Source organism: Suncus etruscus, chromosome 4 (assembly GCF_024139225.1).
Source record: "Suncus etruscus isolate mSunEtr1 chromosome 4, mSunEtr1.pri.cur, whole genome shotgun sequence".
In the NCBI taxonomy this organism is placed as follows: Eukaryota; Metazoa; Chordata; class Mammalia; order Eulipotyphla; family Soricidae; genus Suncus; species Suncus etruscus.
The window spans coordinates 20,891,078-20,899,103 of record NC_064851.1 but is presented as its reverse complement, the minus strand read 5'-3'; positions in this window follow the sequence as shown (position 1 = coordinate 20,899,103).

Below are 8,026 nucleotides of genomic sequence, written 5' to 3'. Positions count from 1 at the left end.
TAAAAACTAAGTAGCCAAGGACAAGGGTTCAGTGGGAGGTTTATTTCTTTTTTCTTTTTTTTGGGGGGGAGGGTGTCACACCCAGCAGCGCTCAGGGGTCACTCCTGGCTCTGCGCTCAGAAATTGCTCCTGGCAGGCTCGGGGGACCACTTGGGATGCCAGGATTCGAACCACCGTCCTTCTGCATGCAAGGCAAATGCCCAACCTACATCTATCTCTCCGGCCCAGGGTGTTTTTTTTTTTTTTGTTTCAGTTTTGGTCACACCCAACAGCGATGCTGGGCGGGGGGGGGGGGTGGTGTTACTCCTGGCTCCATGCTCAGAAATCACTCCTGGCAGGCTTGGAGGACCATATGCGATGCCTGGATTTGAACCACCGTCCTTCTGCATGCAAGGCAAATGCCTTATCTCCACGCTATCTCTCCGGCCCCTCAGTGAGAGGGTGTGAAGTCAGACTGTAAGGTAATAGCCAGCTATCAACCCCAAACAAACGTGTTCCCCCCACTTCTTTTTCCTAGTAACCTCTTCTTTGGATATATAAAAACCCACCTGGATTATTGACCTTCCTTTTCCTGGGATTGGGGAGTTGGTTTGAATAAAGAAAGGGATCTGGATGGGGGCAATGAGAGCACATGGCAGACAGAGCCCACGAGGCAGAAAGGCCAAGAGGAAAAAGCAGACTAACTCAGATTTATGTTTTGACTGACTTGGTATTATCCCCCACCCCCATCCTGCCTAAGAGGTTAGAAACAGTGCCTGGGATAGTCTCACCAACTTGTGGACTATTATTATTTTACATCAGACCACTTAAGGGATCTCTTTTTTTTTTCTGTTTGTTTTTTGGGCCACACCCGGTGACGCTCAGGGGTTACTTTTGGCTATGCACTCAGAAGTCGCTCCTGGCTTGGGGGACCATATGGGACACCGGGGGATCGAACCGCGGTCCGTCCTAGGCTAGCGCTAGCAAGCAGACACCTTACCTCTAGCGCCACCTCCCGGCCCCAGGGATCTCTTTAATCTTTTCCTTCATACAAAGTATCTGTGCAATAAGAGACATTGGGATGAGGGCGATAGCTCCAGTGGCAGAGCACAAGCCTAAGTTCCCCCCATCAGCATCACATGTCCCCTGAGCTCTGCTGGGCTGAGCATAACAAGAAATGGCACCCCTGCTCCTCAGTTCTTTTGGGTGTGATTCTTATTTAAAATGGAATTTGCCTCTGTCTCTGGTTTTTGGCATTGTCCCTTTTCTAAGAATCTTAAAAGCAGGGGCTGTTGAGATATGTCAGAGGGCCAGAGATATGTACTTTGTATGCAGAAGGCCCGAGTTCAATTCCCGATACTGCCTGGACTTCCAAGCACCACGAGGAGTGATCCCCACAAGCATTTGGGAATAGCCAATGAGCACCCTGATGTGTGGCTCCAAAACCAAACAAAAATCAAACCAAACAGAAAAATATTAGGAGCATCCATTGTTCTATTTGTGTGTGTGTGTGTGTGTGTGTGTGTGTGTGGTTTTTGGGTCACACCTGGCAGTGCTCAGGGGTTATTCCTGGCTCCAGGCTCAGAAACTGCTCCTGGCAGGCATGGGGGACCATATGGGACGCGGAGATTTGAACCAATGACCTCCTGCATGAAAGGCAAATGCCTTACCTCCATGCTATCTCTCCAGCCCCCATTGTTCTATTTTTTTCTTTTGGTTTTTGGGCTACATCTGGCTGCACTCGTGAATTATTCCTGGCTCTGCTTTCAGGAAATTTCTTCTGGCAGGGTTGGGGGACCATATGGGATAATAGGGATCAAACCTAGGTTGGACACATACAAAGCAAATGCCCTGCGCACTGTGCTATCACTCTGACCCCTATTTACTTTTTTCTTTAAAGGGCCTCCTGGATGACACTCCCTATGAGCTCAGCTGTGTATACAAGGCATATGCCTTGTGCTGTATCCCCAGCTCTTATTCTAATATTTGTCTTTGACTTTCTTGACAAGTGATCCCTAAATCCTGGTAAATTCCTGAGTGATTAGGACACTAGATACTCATTTTGTCCTCAAAGGGAACTTTAGGTGGGTTTTTGCATATTTTCCCACCAGAAAGACTAAGCCAAGGGGCTGGAGAGATAGCATGGAGGTAAGGCGTTTGCCTTTCATGCAGGAGGTCATCGGTTCGAATCCCGGCGTCCCATATGGTCCCCCGTGCCTGCCAGGAGCAATTTCTGAGCCTGGAGCCAGGAATAACCCCTGAGCACTGCCGGGTGTGACCCAAAAACCACACACACACACACACACACACACACACACACACAAAAAAAGACTAAGCCAAGATGCAGAGTTTGAGGTTATCTTATTTTTTCAGTGTAATGTTTTTATTTTCTTCATATAGATACCAGGAAAGAGAATGCTGGATCACATAGCTCTCTTTTATAGTTTCTTGAGGAAATACCATACTTGTTCAATATGAATTACCACCAACAATGTGAGGGTGCATTTTTTCTCCATACCTGCACAATTGCTTTTCTTGTTCTATTTTATAGAACTCTTTCTGTTCCATATATACATATTTGTTTGATTTGGTTTGGTTTTGGGCCATATATGGCAGTGCTCAGGAATTACTCCTGGTGATGCCCAGGAGTGATGGGGATTAAACCAGGATTGGCCACATGCTAGGCAAACACCTTACCAGCTGTAAAATAGTTCAGGTCCCAATATTTTATTTATTTTCCTTTGGTTTCACCAGGTAGTATTCAGGGATTATCCATGGTTTTACTCAGGAATCACTTATGGTGGTGTTCTGGGAACCATACATGATTCTAGGATTGAACCAGAGTCCACTGTGTGCAAGACAAGCACTGAAAACCCTGTATTATTTTTCTATTTCTCCCTCTTTTTTTTTTTTTTTTTTTGGTGTGTGTGTGGCTTGTTTTGGGACCACACACTGGTGGTGCCCAGGAATTACTCCTGGCTCTGCATTCAGAAATTACTTCTGGCAGGCTAGGGAGATCATATAGGATGCTGGGTATCAAACCCAGGTTGGCCATGTGCAAGGCCTCACCTGCTGTGCTATTGCTCTGGCCCCATTTCCCCCTCCTTAAAAAAAGAATTGGGCATTGGGTTTATAAAAATTTTTTTTTTTTTTTGGTTTTTGGGCCACACCCGGTAACGCTCAGGGGTTACTCCTGGCTATGCGCTCAGAAGTCGCTCCTGGCTTGGGGGACCATATGGGACACCGGGGGATCGAACCGCGGTCCGTCCTAGGCTAATGCTGGCAAGGCAGACACCTTACCTTTAGCGCCACCACCCGGCCCCGGGTTTACAAAGATTTTAATAACAGCTTTGGGGATTCATATTCCAGCTCCAAATCTAAGACCTATAACAGAACCCCTACACCACTGACCCCAGGGGGGTAACTTGTACTCTAACAACACCACCTATCTTATAGGAGGGGGATAGAGACAGATTTAATTATGACAGCTCCATAAAATCCCAGTAATGGGGGTTTGAGAGCTTCTGGAGGCCAAACACATGACATATCCACATAGAAGGGTGATGTACACTAGGTCCATGGGGATAGAAGTGTCTGCACATGGTATCCTCCAAGATCTCACCCAATGATGCCTCTGCTTATTTGATTGTTTATCTGCATCTTCTCTCCTATTTCTCTGTATCTCTATATCCCTCTATATTCTTCTATAGTATCCTTACCAGTTCATAGTAAAGTAGTATATACTAGCAAAGTATAGTAAAGAAGTATTTCCCCGAGTTCTGTGAGTTGCAGATGGATTTGTAGACTTCAAGGAGAGGTCATTGAAGCCAGAGTGATAGTCAGCAGGCAGTTGCACTTGCCTTGCACATGACCAACTTGGGTTCAATTCCTGGCATCCCATATAGTCCCTTGAGCCCACCAGGAGTTATTTCTGAGTGCAGCACAGGGTAATTCCCGAGTATAGTCAGATATGGGCCACTCCACCACCCCCCAAAAGAAAAATGTGAAAAAATGTGAGAAGAATCTCTAATCAACAGGATATTGATCCTGGTTGTCACAAGTGACAAACTGGGCTTATGACTGATGTCTGAGAAGTGTATGAAGTCTTGTGGGACTGATCTTTTAGCTGTGGTTTCTGATTCATCTCCAGGAGGATCACTTCAGAACTGAGTTTCACCAGTGAACATTCACCAGGGAACTGATGTTGCAGTGAATTACTCAAATGCAGGGAAAGCCTCTACAATTTGGTGAGCAAAATAACTGGAGGAGCAGGAAATCCATACAGGCACAGGAAAGACTTGGGTGGAAAAGCTGTGAGCTTATCCATGAAGAAAGAAACTGGAATTCCTCATTTACAGTGACTTGAGCAAATCACTTCCTGTCCAAGTATCATATTCTTTCTTTTATTTGGGGGGCAGAACCAAACTCAGTGGAACTCAGGGGTTACTCCTGTTAGGCTCAGTGGACCATGTGGGATGCAGGGAATTGCTCTACCCACTATGCTATTGCTCTGGACTCCAAGTCTAAGTTTATTGTCTCTTGAGTGGGGATTATAAACTTACGGCCTTTTAGATTCAGATGGGTTGTGTCATTGGGTTGTGCCATGCAAAAATAATCTATTTGACCATTTTGGCTTTTGCAAAGACATTTAATATTGTTTATCCTGGCAGGCACTGGCATGGAGTCAGTGACTTTTGAGCCAGAGAGATAATACATTGGGCACTGAAGCCTGCCAGGATTGATCTCTGAGCACAGAGCCAGCCACAAGTAAGCTTTGGAACTTCAAGGTGTGGTCCCAAAACCAAGAAGAAAGAAAAAAAAGGAGAAATAAAAAGTGTCCATTATGACTTCATATTTAATTTGTCAGATTTTTAAAATTTGATGTGGGGGAGCCGGAGAGATAGATATGGACGTAAGGCATTTGCCTTGCATGCAGAAGGTTGGTGGTTCGAATCCTGGCATCCCATATGGTCCCCCAAGTCAGTCAGGAGCGATTTCTGAGCATGGAGCCAGAAGTAACCCCTGAGCGCTGCCGGATGTTACCCGAAAACCAAAAAAAAAATTTTTTTTTTTTGTGTGGGGAAGGGTCATTTCTATATAGTACTGGTGCATGGGGCCCATATGGTGTCAAGACTAAATTCAGGGCACCCACATGTAAAGCATGTGCTTCAGCCTTGAGTCATCTCTCCAGCCCAGATCAAGCAGATAGTTCTGCTTCTCTTGCCTAGCTCAACAGATGTTTCATTCAAAGTGTATTTGCCGAACTGTGTGTGCCAGGAGTTGCTATCAGGAGGAAGACAAAGGCCTCCTTTGAAAGCCTGAATGCATCTCTTCAATACTCAATAACAAAGAAATGTGTGAACCAGAGACCAGAATGATGGTTGGAGACTGGGGTTGATCTGAGAATCATCTTAGGGTCTGTCTGCTCAAGACTGTAACCAGATGGATCTTAGCAGGCAGCAAGGGACGGTGTCAGGTAAAATGGGAACCTGGCAGAGAATTCTGAGAATAGCCAAAGAATATTTTGCTTTGCCTTTTTCAGGCATTCTGCTTGGAGAGGCCCTGCTGGTGAGGGCAGTGTCAGGAGCGGAGGTGACAGTCGCGGGAGGGTGAAATCTAAGTGTAAAGGCAGATTCCTTCCATCTGCCAGGCTTGAGGCTTGGCGTCAGGGTTGAGCTCTCTGCCTGAGCACATTCTTTTTCTTGGTCTCCAGATGGAGTCTGCATGAAGTCATTTGGTGTCATTCACTATATTTAGTTGCTTATAATACTGCCATCAGCTCCCCAGACCTGATGCTACTTAAATGGAGATCAGGGATCAGTGCCAGTGGGGAAGCAGAACATATCATTCATTGCTCTTTTGTTTATTGGGAATGGAGGGACCCCCACATCTACAGGCAGGTGGCAATGACAAGGTGTGGTTAAGAATGCACCATAAATAAAGGAGATGAAATAATGAGAACCTCAGCTCTCATCACCCTAAAAAATCAGAGGGTGGGCACAGCTGATAGTGTTCAGGGATTACTCTTAATTCTGTGCTCAGGATTACTACCTACAGTGTTTGAAGGACCACATGTGGTACCAAGGATCAAACCAGGGCTGTGGGGCTGGAGTGATATAGTACAGTGAGTGGGTAGGACACTTGCCTTGCATCCTTGCATGTGGCCAACCAGGTTTGATCCTTGGCATACCATATGATATGCAGACAAAAAGAAAATCAGAGTTGTGGCCAAATTGGCTGCATGCAAAGCAAATACCTTCCCTCCCTCTTGTTCTATCTCTTTAGCCACGTTTTGTTTCTGTGTGTGTGTGTGTGTGTGTGTGTGTGTGTGTGTGTGTGTTTTGATTTTTTTTTTTAGGGCACAGCCAGCAGTGCTTAGGGGCCATTTATTTCCTGTTAGGTGCTTGCTTAGGGGCCAAACCCAGTAGTGCTCAGGGGATCATGAGGTATTGGAGATTGAATATACAGCACGTTAACTCAGCCTGTTGGGCTGTTTCTCTAAACCCTGATCTTGGTTTTTGATTTTGCTTTTGCTCTATATCCAAGCAGTTAGGGGAGTGGTACATTATTCTTGGATTTATGCTTGGGAGATGATGCTTCTGGTGGTGTTTAGGAGCACCTGGGGGAAGGGGAACTCTATGCAAAGCATATAAAGCATGTACCCAGCCTACTCAGCTATCTCTCTGGATCCAACCTTGCTTTTTTTTTTTTCTTCCCAGTGCTGCCAGGGGCTACCAGTATTATGCCAAGTGGTACTCAGGAGGCCATGATCTGGGGCTTTTCTATATAAGCCAGGTTTATATTCTAGTCTTTGTATGGCCTCTCTTATCAATAATCTTGAGGGGGGTGAGTAGTTACTATGATTAAAAAAGCCTCCAAGGTGGATTGGTTTAACACACAGCATCCTTTGAGGAATCTAAGAACTAGAAAGGTCAGGGGCTGGAGTAATAGCATAGTAGTAGGGTGTTTGCCTTGCACGAGGATGACCCTGGATGGACCCAGGTTTGATTTCCCGCATCTCATATAGTCCCCTGAGCCTACCAGGAATGAATTCTAGTTTTGTTTTTTGTCTTTTTTTTGGGGGGGGGGGCACACCCGGCACCACTTAGGGGTTACTTCTGGCTCTGTAGTCAGAAATTGTATTGTAGATTTTATACCATGGGTCAAATCACAAACATCTACTCATAGCAGTTCCTTATTGTAAGTAGATGGTGTCTTGTGAAGATCCTTTTCTGATTCTGGGAGCTCTTTCCTTAGCTATTGTTTTTTTTTTTTTTTTGGTTTTTGGGCCACACCCGGTGACGCTCAGGGGTTACTCCTGGCTATGCGCTCAGAAGTCGCTCCTGGCTTGGGGGACCATATGGGACGCCGGGGGATCGAACCTCGGTCCGTCCGAGGCTAGCGCAGTCAAGGCAGGCACCTTACCTTTAGCTCCACCGCCCGGCCCCTTCCTTAGCTATTGTGACTGTGGCATCTTTACATAGTTAACTTTGGGTTAATGGTACTCACTTGCTTCTGGAAAGTCAAAATGCCCAATGACTGAATGGTGAAGTGCTCAGGCCTCCAATGCTATACAGAGTAACTCAGAGCTGCTCCTTTGCTCCAGAGCTATCCAGGGACATGGTGGGGGCAGCATCTGTAGTTACTCTTATTTGTTTCTTCTTTCCCCACCCAGCTCCCCCTATTCCCTTACTGTTTTCACCATGAGGCACTTGGAGTTCCCAGTGGTGCTTGGGACTTAATTCCAGCATGGTACTTAGGGATTCTAGTTCTTTCGGGTAGCATGGGGTGTCAGGGATTAAACCTGGAACTCCTGGATGAAAAGCATGTACTCTAGCCTTTGAGTTATCTCTTGACTCTGAAGACTTATTTTGGGGGGTGAGGGATGGTGGAATTGAGTCACATCCAGCAGTATTCCTGAATCTGGGCTCAGGAATTATCCCTGGTGGTACTCATGAAAGCATATATGGTGCTGGGTATTTGAATGAAGTTCAGGCACATACAAAGTGCATGTTTTCAGGCACATACAAAGTGCGTGCTTTATCTC